Here is a 15,542-nt window from a genome sequence, read left to right on the forward strand (position 1 = left end):
CTGCTTGTATAGCTACCTGAGTTTAGGGTTAGTGCTGTCTGCCATCCACTACTAGCTGTGTTGGCTCTAGATCTTCTTGGGTTGGCATCAAGTATTGTTTGTAACCCACTGTGGGCTATCTTTCTGCAGCTACTGCTCTTTTTGTTCTTTGCTTGGGTAGTGTGGGAGGGGCCAACCTTTTTATTATAAGGATCAGCTTCTTCCTGCTTAGAGTGACAGCAGCTCTGTAAAAGCCTCAAGTGCCATAAGGGTTGTCTCCACTTTTCAGCTGCTCCTCCTCCTCTTGCAGCTGCCTGGTCTTCCCACAGAGTTTTCTTTAGAAAACTGTGTGGGTTCAGACTGGCCTCATGCAACAAATCCCTCTCTAGGTTGCACGCTTGGTGGGTTAGGGCAGCTGATGTTGGGAATATAATGTTAGTGAGACTCCCTACTTCAGAGGTCTCTTGGTCAGAAGCTAGGTACTGGGAATGTGGCCTTTACTCCAGAGCCTAATCTCTCAGCTACTGCTGGATACTCAAAGTTTATTTCTCCCCAACAAGTTGAGCAGCAGGTTCATATTGAGTGTGGCCAAAAGTCCCCTCTGCAGAAGTTCTTACAGCTGGTGAGACCCTCGTCTCAAGGAGGAAGACTGAGAGAGTCCTCTCCTGGGGCTGACTGTGCCCCACTAGAAGGTGGCTAAGCTCCTCGACCTCATCTAACAATAGGCTCACAGGGACCCACATGTTAAATACCCATGCTCCAAGCCTCTCTCCCTTCCCCTTGTGGAATCTAGCCCCGCAGGGCAGGATATCTGGTGTGTAGATGGGCTGACTGTGAAGCTCCACCCTATCCAATGCACATGAGCTGCTGTGCTGGTGCTGATCAGAGAGAGTGGAAATTGCCTGAGTTGGGCCAGGTGTAAGGAGCCCTTCTTTAGGATATCACTCTAGCAAGGGTTGTTAGGTCCAGAACTGATGCTCTCCACTGCTGGCCACTGGATGTGCCAGCTCTGGCCTCCCTGTCAGAAACTGGTTCAGACCAGTGGGAGACACTTCCCGTGACTGGCCCTCAGCAACCTTCTTGGAGCTACAAGCAATCCAGAATTTGTAGCTGCCTCTGGTGGGCCCAGGTGCACATGGAAATACCAGCTGTATACCTAGGCTGGCTTTTACCTAATGTGGACCTGGGAGAATGTCCACTTAAAAGGCTGAGGTTTCCTGAAGCCTCTGTCTGCTGGCTGCTTGTTGGGCTCAGCCACTGAAAGAACCTCTGGTAGAGTCTAGAGCCTGCAGCAATTCAGGGATTCGGCAGGGTGGTGGGTGTGGCTCCACCCCTCAGCTCAGGTGTCATTCTCTCCAGACTTCTTTTGCAGTCCTCAGTAGAGTGTGGCCCCAGGAGTCTGGTGAGTGTGGCCTCTGAGACCGAAGGGTGTGGTCTGCCCATCATTGGGACAGTTTCTACTGAGTCTTCTGTGAGGGGGAAGCACCAATCTTAGAGTCAGGAGTGTGCGGAGGAAAGCTCTGGCTCCAACACCAGAAAACTGAGTCACTGAGGCACCCCCTGCTTTCTGACCTCTCAGACCCAGTCTCCATGACTGAGGTAGGAGAGACTCCTGAGGGTAGAGCAGTTGCTTCTTCCCAGGCTGATGCTGCTCAGAGGGGACTGCTCCATCCAAGAAAGATGGTGACCACAGTATTGGAGAGTGACTCAGCACAGGGGTTCTGGTGGCCATCCACCATGTCTCTCCTTGGGCCTCCAACTTTACAGTCTCCTCATGCAACTCTAGTCCTCTCAGCTCTCCTTCCACTGGAGCCCTGGGTAAGTGGCTGTGAACAAGATCTTCTGCACAGGCCCTTTAAGACAGAGCTTGTATCTCCAAGAGCTCTGTCTCTTTCTCGTGACAGAAATCCAGCTCTTTTCACCGCCAAATGCTCTGTGGGTGCCATTTCTACGCTCTGGGGCTCTAAGCTGGGGTTCCAAGCCTGAACCTGAAGACCCACACTTCTCAGAGTAACCCTCCCTGCAGTGAGAGTCCCTTTGGACCCTCAGCTGCCACTTGCTCCTGGGAGTGGAGCAGCCCTTTCTGCATCTCAGCCCTTCCTATGAGTCTCTGTGTGGCTTCTTCTGTGATCTTTGGTTATAGACTCCTCTTCATTTTGTCCAAAGTTGGTTTTACAAGATGATTGCTCTTAAATTAAGTTGTAATCCAATTTGGTCCTGGGAGGTGGCAGTTGGAACATATGCCTACTCCGTTGCCATCTTGGAATCCCAGTTATATGTATTTTAAAAAGCTTCTAAAGTAAGTCTAATGGGCAGCAAGCTTGAGAACAACTGATACAAATTATCACACTAATGACAGCTACAGTGGAACTATGATACAAATATATGTAAGAGCCCCATAAATTACCTCTTCATGAGAAGAAGCAATATGGTGTGGTGTTAAACCAGGCATGGCTGGATACTGCTCATTTAACGAGTTTGTGCAGCCTGCGATTAAATTTTAATATTCTCCACTACTTAAAAAAAAAAATTCTCTGCTACTTTAAAATCTCAGCGACTCAGAGCGGAAGCGTATTTGATTATTGGAAATCGAGATATTTAAGAAGATAGTGATATGCAGAAAAGAATTCTGCGTGTGACTAATCTAGGGTTAACTTTCAATAATTGGTCTAATGGATTTGCAATACTTTATTTTTTTTTTAAAATTCCATTATAAAGATTTACAACTTTTGTACTCGTCTGTACTCAATATGAACTGTTTGACGTTTAGCAGCCATATGAAACCCACATTCTTTTTAGGCGAAGTTTGCCAGTGCACACCCAAGGTCAAACAATTCATTATTTTTGTGGTCAAGTGTGCTGAATCAAGTGGCATTGTAGCATAGACAACAGCTACAGTTGATAACTGAAAATGTGTCCAGGCTGTTTGTAAAACAAAATAATTGTTTTATTTGCAATATAACCCCTTCAAGCACATTAAATTAATTAAATACTGGTTTGTTTGTTTTTTTTGGTGTATTATTCTGAAGCTGGAAACCAGGAGAGACAGTGAGACAGACTCCCGCATGCGTCCGACCGGGATCCACCAGGCACGCCCACCAGGGGGCGACGCTCTGCCCACCAGGGGGCAATGCTCTGCCCCTTCGGGGCATTGCTCTGTTGCGACCAGAGCCAATCTAGCGCCTGGAGCAGAGGCCAAGGAGCCATCCCCAGCGCCCGGGCCATCTTTGCTCCAATGGAGCCTCGGCTGCAGGAGGGGAAGAGAGAGACAGAGAGGAAGGAGAGGGGGAGGGGTGGAGAAGCAGATGGGCGCTTCTCCTGTGTGCCCTGGCTGGGAATTGAACCCAGGACTTCTGCACGCCAGGCTGACGCTCTACCACTGAGCCAACCGGCCAGGGCCTAAATACTGTTTTGATTGATTGCGATACAGTTTGGATGTTTATACGGTATGTAATTATATATTTTTTTAACATGTATTTTATTAAAATAATAATGTATATTAAAAATGTTTTTTAAATTAATTTTAATGGGGTGATATTGATAAATCAGGGTACATATGTTCAGAGAAAACATCTCTAGGTTATTTTGACATTTGATTTTGCTGCATTCCCCTCACCCAAAGTTCACTTGTCTTCCGTCAACTTCTAACTGGTTTTCTTTGTGCCTCTCCCCTCCCCCAACCCCAGCCTTCTCCTCCCCTCCAACCCGTAACCCGCACACTCTTGTCCATGTCTCTGAGTCTCATTTTAATGTCCCACCTATGTATGGAATCATATAGTTCTTAGTGTTTTCTGATTTACTTATTTCACTCAGTATAATGTTATCAAAGTCCATCCATGTTGTTGTAAATGATCTGATGTCATCATTTCTTATGGCTGAGTAGTATTCCATAGTATATATGTACCAAAGCTTGTTAATCCACTTGTCCACTGATGGACACTTGGGCTGTTTCCAGATCTTCGCTATTGTGAACAATGCTGCCATAAACATGAGGGTGCATTTCTTTTTTTCAAACAGTGCTACTGTGTTCTTGGGGTATATTCCCTAAAAGTGGTATAGCTTGGCCAAAATGCAGTTCTATTTTCAATTTCTTGAGGAATCTCCATACTGTTTTCCACAGTGGTTGCACCAGTCTGCATTCCCACCAGCAGTGCAGGAGGGTTCCCTTTTCTCCACATCCTCACCAGCACTTATTCTGTGTTGTTTTGTTGATGAGCGCCATTCTGACTGGTGTGAGGTGTTATCTCATTGTGGTTTTAATTTGCATTTCTCTAATGATTAGTGATGTTGAGCATTTTTTCATATGTCTATTGGCCATTTGTATGTCCTCTTTGGAGAAGTGTCTATTCATGTCTTTTGCCTATTTTTTGATTGGGTTGTTTGTCTTCCTGGTATTGAGTTTTAGAAGTTCTTTATAAATTTTGGTTATTAACCCCTTAACAGAAATATTGTCAAATATGTTCTCCCAATGTGTAGTTTGTCTTTTTATTCTGTTCTTATTGTCTTTAGCTGTGCAGAAGCTTTTTAGTTTGATACAGTCCCATTTGTTTATCCTGTCTTTTATTTCACTTGCCTGTGGATTTAAATTGGCAAATATATTGCTGTGAGAGATGTCAGAGAGTTTACTGCCTATATTTTCTTCTAAGATGCTTATGGTTTTGCTGCTTACATTTAAGTCTTTGATCCATTTTGAAAGTTTATTTTTGTGAATGGTGTAAGTTGTTGGTCTAGTTTCATTTTTTTGCAGGTAGCTGTCCAATTTTCCCATCACCATTCGTTGAAGAGGCTGTCTTTACTCCAATGTATGCTCTTACTTCCTTTGTCAAATATCAGTTGTCCATAAAAGTGTGGGTTTATTTCTGGGTTCTCTGTTGTGTTCCATTGATCTATATGCCTGTTTTTATGCCAGTACCAGGCTGTTTTGAGTACAATGGCCTTGTAGTATAACTTGGTGTCAGGAAGTGTGATATCTCCCACTTTATTCTTCTTTTTCAAGATTGCTGAGGCTATTCATCTTCTCTTTTGGTTCCATATAAAGTTTTGAAATATGTGTTCTATATCTTTGAAGTAAGTGATTGGTATTTTAATTGGTATTGCATTGAATTTATAAATTGCTTTGGGTAATATAGACAGTTTACTGATGTTTATTCTTCCTAACCATGAGCACGGTATATGCTTCCACTTGTTTCTATCTTCCCTGATTTCTTTTATCAATGTTTTATAATTTTCCAAGTACAAGTCTTTAATCTCCCTGGTTAAATTTATTCCTAGGTACTTTATTTTTTTGGTTGCAATGGTGAAGAGGATTGCTTCCTTAATTTCTCTTTCTGACAATTCATTGTTAGTGTATAAAAATGCCTCTGATTTCTGAGTATTAATTATATATCCTGCCACCTTGCTGAATTCATTTATCAGGTCCAGTAGTTTTTTGACTGAGACTTTAGGGTTTTCTATATACAATATCATATCATCTGCAAATAATGATACTTTCACTTCTTCTTTTCCAATTTGGATGCTTTTTATTTATTTTTCTTGTCTGATTGCTGTGTCTAGGACTTCCAGAATTATGTTGAATAAGAGTGGTGAAAGGGGGCACCCCTGCCTTGTTCCTGATCTTAAGGGGATTGCTTTTAATTTTTGGCCATTGAGTAGGATGTTGGCTGTGGATTTGTCATAGATGGCCTTTATCATGTTGAGGTATGTTCCCTGTATTCCCACATTGCTGAGAGTTTTGAACATAAATGGATGCTGGATTTTATCAAATGCTTTTTCTGCATCTATTGAAATTATCATGTGGTTTTTCTCCTTCCTTTTGTTTATGTGATGAATCACATTTTTTATTTCCAAATATTGTACCAGCCTTGCCTCCCAAGAATAAATCCCACTTGATCATAATGTGTGATTTTTTTTTATATATTGCTGGGTCCGGTTTTTCTAATATTTTGTAGAGGATTTTAGCTTCTAAATTCATCAGGGATATTGCCCTATAATTTTCTGTCTTTGTGTTGTCTTTGCCTGGTTTTGGAATCAGAATTATACTCACCTCATAAAAGGAGCTTTGAAGTCTTCCTTCCTCTTGAATTTTTTGAAATAGCTTGAGAAGGATAGAAGTTAGTTCTTCTTTGAATATTTGGTAGAATTCACTTGTGAAGCCATCAGGCCCAGGACTTTTCTTTTTTGGGAGTTTTTGATAACTGTTTCAATGTCATTTGTTGTAATTGGTCTGATTAGGTTTTCTGATTCTTCCAGATTAATTTTTGGAAGATTATATGTTTCAAGGAATTTGTCCATTTCATCTAGGTTGCCTAGTTTTTTGGCGTACAGTTCTTCATAGTATTTTCTTACAATATTTTGTATTTCTGTTGTGTCAGTTGTTATCTCTCCACTCTCATTTCCAATTTTATTTATTTGAATCCTCTCTCTTTTTTTCTTGGTGAGTTTGGTTAAAGGTTCATCGATCTTGTTTACCTTTTCAAAGAACCAGCTCCTGGTTTCATTGATCCTCTGTATTGTTTTGTTAACTTCTATGTCATTTATTTCTACTCTGATCTTTATTATTTCCTTCCTTCTACTACCTCTAGTCTTTACTTGCTGTTCTTTTTCTAGTTCTTTTAGATGCAGGGTCAAGTTGTTTATTTGAGCTTTTTCTAGCTTTTTAAGGTATGCCTGTAATGCTATGAACTTCCCTCTCAGGACTGCTTTTGCTGTGTCCCATGAATTTTGACTTGATGCATACTCATTATCGTTCATTTCTAGGAATTTTTAAATTTCTTTTTGATCTCATTGTTAAGCCATTCATTATTTAATAACATGCTATGTACTTTCCAAGTGTTTGAATATTTTTCAGTTTTTCTGTTGTGGTTGATTTCTAGTTTCATGCCATTGTGATCAGAGAGTGCTCGATATGATTTCAATCTTCTTAAATTTGTTGAGACCGCTTTTGTATCCTAACATGTGGTCTATCCTAGAGAATGTATTATGAGCACTTGAAAAGAATGTATATTCTGCTGCTTTAGGGTGAAAGGTTCTGAAGATATCTATTAAATCAAGTTGATATAGGATGTCTTTTAAGTCTGCTGTTTCTTTGTTAATTTTCTTTCTTGAGGATCTATCTAATGATGTTAATGGGGTATTGAAATCCCCTACTATTATAGTATTGCTGTTAATCTCACCCTTTAAATCCATCAAAGTCTGCTTTATATATTTAGGTGCTCCTATATTAGGTGCGTAATTATAATGGTTATATCTTCATGTTGGATTGCTCCCTTTATCATTATGTAGTGACTTTCTTTATCCCTTACTATATCCTTTGTTTTAATGTCCATTTTGTCTGATATAAGTATTGCTACCCCAGCTTTTTTTTCATTTCCAATTTCATGAAATATTTTTCCATCCTTTTATTGTCAGTCTATGTGCATATTTTGTTTTAAGGTGTGTCTCTTTTAGACAGCATATGTATGGGTCCTGTTTTCTTATCCAAGCAGCTTCCCTATGTCTTTTATTGGATCATTTAATCCATTTACATTTAAGGTAATTATTGATATGTAGTTGTTTATTATCATTTTATTCTTTAAAACTGTATTCCTCTTTTGCTATATTATTTTTCTCCTTTGATCTGTTTACAGCAGGCCCCTTAGCATTTCTTGCAGCCTTGGTTTGGTTGTAGTGAATTCCTTGAGTGTTTTTTTTGTCTGGAAAGCTTTTTATTTCTCCTTCAATTTTAAACAATAGCCTTGCTGGATAAAGTAGTGTTGGTTGTAGGCTCTTGTTCTGCATTACTTTGAATATTTCTGGCCATTCCCTTCTGGCCTGCAGTGTTTCTGTTGAGAAGTCGGAAGTCATCATTATGGGGGCTCTTTTGTAGGTGATAGTCTTTTTTTCTCTAGCAGCTTTTAATATTTTCTCTTTATCACTTAGCTCTGGTATTTTAATTATGATGTGTCTTGGTGTAGAATTCTTTGGGTTTCTCTTTAATGGAGTTCTTTGTGCTTCTTGAACTTGTGAGATGTTTTTCTGCCTTAATTGTGGGAAGTTTTCAGTTATGAAATGTTTGAACAGTCTCTAATCCTTGTTCTTTCTCTTCTTGTTCAGGAACCCCTATGATGCAGATGTTATTTCTCTTCATGTTGTCACAGAGCTCTCTTAGAGTTTCCTCAGACTTTTTGAGTCTCTTTTCTTTTTTCTGCTCTGCTTTCGTGCCTTCATTTATCTTGTCCTCTAACTCGCTGATTCAATTCTCAGCTTCATCCATCCTGCTTTTAATTCCTTCCATTGTGTTCTTTGTTTCTGATATTGTATTTGTCATTTCTGACGAATCCTTTTTTATTATTTCAATGTCCTTTTTTATATTTGCTATCTCTTTATTTAGGTGTTTGTAATGACCATCTATTGTTGTTCTAATATCTTTGAGCATCCTAAGAATCGTTATTTTAAACTCTGCATCTGGTAATTTGGTTATACCTGACTCATTCAGCGCATTTTCTGGGGATATTTCTTGATTCATTTGTGTTGCATTTCTCTGCCTTCTCATTTTGTCTGTGTAGATGAAGGTTTTGGCCACTGGAGTCCACTGGGTGTGGTCTCTGTGTTCCCTAGGTGTGGTCTTTCTGCAGGCCCACCACCCCCTCTGCTGTTGCTGCCTAGGGCATTCTGGCATTGGCATTGCTGGTGCTTGCTTACTGGGGCTGTTGCTGTGGTTTCCGCCTCTCCTTCACAGGAGTGGCTGTGATTACGTGCTCCGGTGTACAAGCCTCAGTGTCTTTGTTCTTTGCCCCACCCCTGCAGGTAGCATTATGCTCGGCCCTGAGGGCAGGGGTGAGCACGTTTGCTCAGCTGCAGGTCTCTGCCTGAATCTGGGCTTTCACCCCACCCTTGCAGGAGGAGCCCATTCCTGGGACAGCTGCAAGCCTTGGCTCCACAGGTTGGTTGGGACTGCATGCCCACGCTCAGTAGCAGGACTTCACCTGTTCTGGGCTTTTGGCTGCACCCCCGTGGAAGGAGCTGGCTCCCAAGTCAGGCCATAAGGCTCGGTTCTGCAGGTGGGGTAAGGCTGTGCTCCTGCGCCTTTCTCAAGGGTGGGTCCACCCCTTCTAGGGCTCCTGCCCTTCCCCCACAGGCTGGATAGCAGGTGGCCCGCAGCAGGGCTTGACCACTTTTGCATGTCCCCTCCTCCCCAGCCAGGCAAGATTGAGCTCACACCTGGGCCTCAGTGGTGGCCAGCCAGCTTTCGCCCTTGCTGACAGAACCGCGTTTCCTTGTCCCACTGCCGCCCGCCCTCGGGCGAGCCCTCAGCTGTGTGGGTGGGGGTGCTGCAGCTCAGACCCTAACTACTGTAGTCCCAAAAGCTTCCTCCTTTAAGCGACTCTGCTCTGAGTGCTGCGAGAGAGTTTGTTTGGCTGGTGTCCTGCTTCCCTTTGCTGGTATTGCTGTTTCCAGGGGAAATATTCACTTCAGATTTGGGGAGTGACTTGTCCCAGAGGTTATGGCGGCTGTCTCTCAAAATGTTTCTCCCTGTGCTCCTAGATTACACTCTCTTCCTGCTACTCCAGTCCTCTCCTCTCTCCCTGTCCCCCAGAACCCCGGGTGAGTGGTTGTGAGAGAGGTTTTCTGCGTGGTCCCTTTAAGAAGAATCCTGGGTCTGAGAAATCAGTCTCTTTCTCATAAACAGTATCCTGACTTGTTTCCAGCTAAATACTGTCCATACACCTCTTCTAGGCTCTGGGGCTGCAGGCTGGGGCTCTGTTCCTGGGACTCAGAACCCTCCCTTCTCTACTAAACTCACTTCCCGCCACGTGAGTCTCTCCTGGCTGCTGTTTGCTCTGGGGAGCTCGGCAGCCCTCTCCGCATTTCCGCTTTTCTCAGGGTGGCTTCTTCAGTGTTCCTTGGTTGAAGAGTCCTCTTAGTTTAGTCCAAAGTTGGTTTTCCCAGATGATGGTTCTTAAAATTAGTTTGTAATCTACTTTGGTTCTGGTAGATGGAAGTTGGTATGTCCGCCTACTCCATCGCCATCTTGTCTTCCCGCAAAACCACTAAAAATGTTTTTCACTCACATTTATTCATAAACAAATTACATTATAAAATTTTGTTTACATAAACAAATCATTTTTGCCTTTAACATTTTTTAATTTTAGTATTTCGTCAGGCTCATGAAAAAAGTTTTCTTTCTAATCTGGCCTGGGGGCAAAAACTGTTGGCCATGCCTGTGCTAGAGTGATCCTCATTGTACATTTACACAGTTCATTACTGTGTAGAGTAGGCTTCAGTCTTACTGAAAAGGTGAGACAGAAATGGGAGCTGCCAGTGCTAGGAGGCTGCATTTTTGATGACTGGTCCCTTTCAGTTCCTAGACTGGACAATTTTGTAATTACACATTCTGTAAAACTCATTGATCCCAGCATAACTGTTACACTAATGAACTTGATCCCAGCTGTCCTGCCTTTTGGTGGCATTGACCTAGTTCGAGTAATTTTCACAAAATAGCTTGGTAATCAAATCAACCTTATATTTTACTCAGCTGAATCATTATTTCAGAAATATAACCATTCCGATTAAGTTATTGGGGCCATCAAATACTGCTCTAACACTATATTCCAATTCTGCTTGACTCTTCATCCTGACTTTTAAAAAAGCAATGAATATATTCTTTAACCTGGGCAACTTTGGAAAGAAAATAAGGAGGATATATAAGTACTATAATTTTTTTTTTCAGTGAGAGGAGGGGAGACAGTGAGACAGACTCTTGCATGTGCCCTGACTGGGATCCACCAACCAATCCCACCTAAGGATGATGCTCAAGTACCAAGCTATTATTAGCACTTGATTCTGACACACTAAGACCAACCAAGCCATCCTCAGTGCCTGGGGCCAACACTCGAACCACTTGAGCCACTGGTTGTGGGAGAGAAAGAGGGAAAGAACGGGGTGTGTGAGAGAAGCATATGGTCACTTCTCCTGTGTCCCCTGACCAGGAATTGAACCCAGGATGTTCATTCGCTGGGCTGATGCTCTATCCACTGAACTACCAGGCAGGGCCTTTTTTTGAGAGAGAGAGAGAAAGAAAGAGAGGGAGAGAGATCAGAAGCATCAACTTATAGTTGTGTTAACCTTAGTTATTCATTGATTGCTTTTTCAAATGTGTTTTGACTAGGGCGCTCCAGCTCAGTCAGTAACCCTTTGCTCAAGCCAGTGACCTTGGGCTTCAAGCCAGAGACCTTTGAGCTTAAGCCACCACTGATCAGGCTCATTACTGTCATATTTTTAATAGGCATATACAATTATTAAAGAAATAATAAAAGAATAACAAAGGAATAAAACTTTCTAATATCTAGCTGTGCCCTCTTCCATGAAATACCTTGTCTAGGAAAATGTTCACTGAAAGAGAAGTATCATCCTTAGCACAAAAGAATTATAATAATCTCCTCAAAAATCTGAATATTCTGACTTTATTATGTATGGTGTTATGGTTAAGAGAAAAATAATTCTGTTCTTTTTGATTGTTAATATTTACTGAACCCACTTAACTATTCTCCAATTTTTTTTGTACCACCCATAGGTAAACACATGGCAAGGTGGTCGGTGCTAAGAGGGAAAAGGGTTTAAAGGAGAGTAAAAGGGAGAGAGGATGATTTGAGAAAGACATACATTCAAGGGTGGATTCAAGTGGTAAATTCATATAATGAAATGCTGTATACCAATGAAAATGAACTAGCCACAGCACCAGAAAAACACATATTAGTTTTACAAGTATCAAGTTCAGAATGTATCATTCCATCTCAATAAGGTCCTAACAGGCAAAACTAATCTCTGGTATTAGAAATCAAAATAGATACGACCTTTGAAGAAAAGAGAAGCAGATAAGAAGAAAAGGGTATAAGCTTCTTTTTCCTGACTTGGGCATTGGTTTCTCAGTTGTATTCACTTTGTGATAATAATTCAACTGTACAATTATGATTTGTGTATTTTCTATATGTGTGTTATAATTTTGCAAAGCGTTAAAAAGTTTTTTTAAGAAATGGAGTTCAGGCCTGACTGGTAGTGATGCAGTTGATATAGTACTCACCTGGGATGCTGAAGTGCCAGATTCAAAACCCCAAGGTCACCGGTTTGAGCATAGGCTCATCCCGCTTGAACTCAGGTTTGTCAGCTTGTGAGCAAAGTTGCTGGCTTGGGCTTGGGATCATGTCAATGAATTACGATCAGTGGCTTGAAACCTAAGGTCACTGGCTTGAGCAATGGGTCACTGGCTCAGCTGGAGCCCCCCCAGTGAAGGCATGTATGAGAAGCAATCAATGAACACTAAAATGATACAACTACAAATTGGTGCTTCTCATCTCTCTCCCTTCCTGTCTGTCTCTCTTTCTCATTTAAAAAAAAATGGGAATAACTGGATATCCACATGCAAAATGCCTACCTCTCTTTATATATAAAGATGAACTCAAAATGGATCAAATATCTGAGTGCTCAACCTATACCTCTTATGTAAATGCTTAATCTATAGCTTAAAACTATAAAACTCTTAGGAGAAAACATAGATGTAAGTCTGCATGGCCTTAGATTAAACAATGTTTTCTTGGCTATGATTCTTAAGGCACAAGCAACCAACAAAAAATGATAAACTGGGTTTATTACACTTAAAAACTTTATGTGTAAAAGGACATCAGTAAAAAAGTGAAAAAACAACTCACACAATGGGGAAAATATTTGTAAATCACATATCTGATAAGTATTTAGAATATATGAAATACTTATCAGATATGTGATTTACAAATCACATATCTAGTATTTAGAATATATGAAAACCTCTTACAACCAACAACAAAAAGATTAATACTCCAATTTTAAAATGGTAAAGGATTTGAACAGACATTTTTCTTAAGAAGACATATAAATAGCCAATAAGCACAGGAAAAGCTCAATATTATTAATCATTAGGGAAATACAAATGAAAACCATACTGAGATATTGCTTCATGCCCACTAAGAAGGTTATAATACACATACACACATGTGCATGACCAGACAATAACCAGTAGTGTTGGTGAGGTTATAGATAAACTGCAACCCTCATACATTATATAGCTGGGAATGCAAAATAATGCAGTCATTTTGATAAACAGTTTGTTAGTTCCCAAAAAGTTAAACATTAATTTGCCATTCAACCCCTCTATTGCACTCCTAGGTATATATATCCAAGAGAACTGAAAACATATCCAAACAAAAACATGAACATGCATGTTCATAGAAGCATTATTAATAACAACCAGAACATGGAAACAACCCAAATATCTATCAATTGATAAGTGGATAAGTGAAATGTGGTCTATCTGTACAATAAATTTTAGCCATAAAATGGAACAAAATACAGAAACTTGTTGAAATATGAATGTTAAGTGAAATAAGCCAGAAACAAAACATCACATACTGTATGATTCCATTTTTATGAAATTCCAAGAATAGGAAAACTCATAGAGACAAAAAGTAAATTAGTGGTTGCCAGGATTTGGAGGGAGGGAATATGAGAAATGACTGCCTAAATAAGCATGGGGCTTCTTTTTGGGATAATAAAGTTGGATAATGTTGATGGCTGCACAACCTTCTGAATATACTAAAAACCACTCAATTATAAACTCCAGCATGGTGAATTTTATAGTATGTGAGTTATGTCTCAATTAAAATAAATTAAGTGAATTAATGATTTTCTTTTTTCTTTCTTTTTCTTTCTTTTTTCATGGTGGAGCTTGGAAAGGCTATATTATTATTATTATTATTTTTATTATAATTTTATTTTTCAATGGGGTGACATCAATAAATCAGGATACATATATTCAAAGATAACATGTCCAGGTTATCTTGTCATTCAATTATGTTGCATACCCATCACCCAAAGTCAGATTGTCCTCTGTCACCTATCTAGTTTTCTTTGTGCTCCTCCCCCTCCCCCTTTCCCTCTCCTTCTCCCCCCTCCCCCCATAACCACCACACTCTTATCAAAGTCTCTTAGTCTCACTTTTATATCCCACCTATGTATGGAATAATGCAGTTCCTGTTTTTTTCTGATTTACTTATTTCACTTAGTATAATGTTATCAAGATCCCACCATTTTGCTGTAAATGATCCGATGTCATCATTTCTTGTGGGTGAGTAGTATTCCATAGTGTATATGTGCCACATCTTCTTTATCCAGTCATCTATTGACGGGCTTTTTGGTTGTTTCCATGTCCTGGCCACTGTGAACAATGCTGCAATGAGCATGGGACTGCATGTGTCTTTGTGTATCAATGTTTCTGAGTTTTGGGGGTATATTCCCAGTAGAGGGATTGCTGGGTCATAACGTAGTTCCATTTTCAGTTTTTTGAGGAACCACCATACTTTCTTCCATAATGGTTGTACTACTTTACATTCCCACCAACAGTGTATGAGGGTTCCTTTTTCTCCACAGCCTCTCCAACATTTGCTATTACCTGTCTTGTTAATAATAGCTAATCTAACAGGTGTGAGGTGGTATCTCATTGCAGTTTTGATTTGCATTTCTCTAATAACTAAAGAAGATGAGCATCTTTTCATATATCTGTTGGCCATTTGTACTTCCTCCTGGGAGAAGTGTCTGTTCATGTCCTCTTCCCATTTTTTTATTGGATTGTTTGTTTGTTTGTTGTTGAGTTTTATGAGTTCTTTGTATATTTTGGATATTAGGCCCTTATCTGAGCTGCTGTTTGAAAATATCATTTCCCATTTAGTTGGCTTTCTGTTTATTTTGTTATCAGTTTCTCTTGCTGAGCAAAAACTTCTTAGTCTGATGTAGTCCCATTCATTAATTTTTGCCTTCACTTCTCTTGCCTTTGGAGTCAAATTCATAAAATGCTCTTTAAAACCCAGGTCCATGAGTTTAGTACCTATGTCTTCTTCTATGTACTTAATTGTTTCAGATCTTATGTTTAGATCTTTGATCCATTTTGAGTTAATTTTAGTACAGGGGGACAAACTGTAGTCCAGTTTCATTCTTTTGCATGTGGCTTTCCAGTTTTCCCAGCACCATTTATTGAAGAGGCTTTCTTTTCTCCATTGTGTGTTGTTGGCCCCTTTATCAAAAATTATTTGACTATATATATGTGGTTTTATTTCTGGGTTTTCTATTCTGTTCCATTGGTCTGAGTGTCTATTTTTCTGCCAATACCATGCTGTTTTGATTGTCGTGGCCCTATAATATAGTTTGAAGTCAGGTATTGTAATGCCCCCAGCTTCATTCTTTTTCTTTAGGATTGCTTTGGCTATTCGGGGTTTTTTATAGTTCCATATAAATCTGATGATTTTTTGTTCCATTTCTTTAAAAAATGTCATTGGAATTTTGATGGGAATTGCATTAAATTTGTATATTGCTTTGGGTAATATGGCCATTTTGATTATATTTATTCTTCCTAACCAAGAACAAGGAATATTCTTCCATCTCATTATATCTTTTTCGATTTCCCTTAACAACGGTTTATAGTTTTCATTATATAAGTCCTTTACATTCTTTGTTATGTTTATTCCTAGGTATTTTTTTTTTGTTGTTGTTGCAATCGTGAA

At 40.0% G+C, this 15,542-nt stretch overlaps 1 protein-coding gene across 4 annotated transcripts in view; it reads right to left on the reverse strand.

Annotated features, from left to right (window-relative positions):
* Positions 1 to 15,542, reverse strand: part of NPAS2 (neuronal PAS domain protein 2) — a 288,952-nt gene that overhangs the window by 78,583 nt on the left and 194,827 nt on the right. The window lies entirely within an intron of this gene.

Source organism: Saccopteryx leptura, chromosome 3, assembly GCF_036850995.1.
Source record: "Saccopteryx leptura isolate mSacLep1 chromosome 3, mSacLep1_pri_phased_curated, whole genome shotgun sequence".
Classification (NCBI taxonomy): domain Eukaryota; kingdom Metazoa; phylum Chordata; class Mammalia; order Chiroptera; family Emballonuridae; genus Saccopteryx; species Saccopteryx leptura.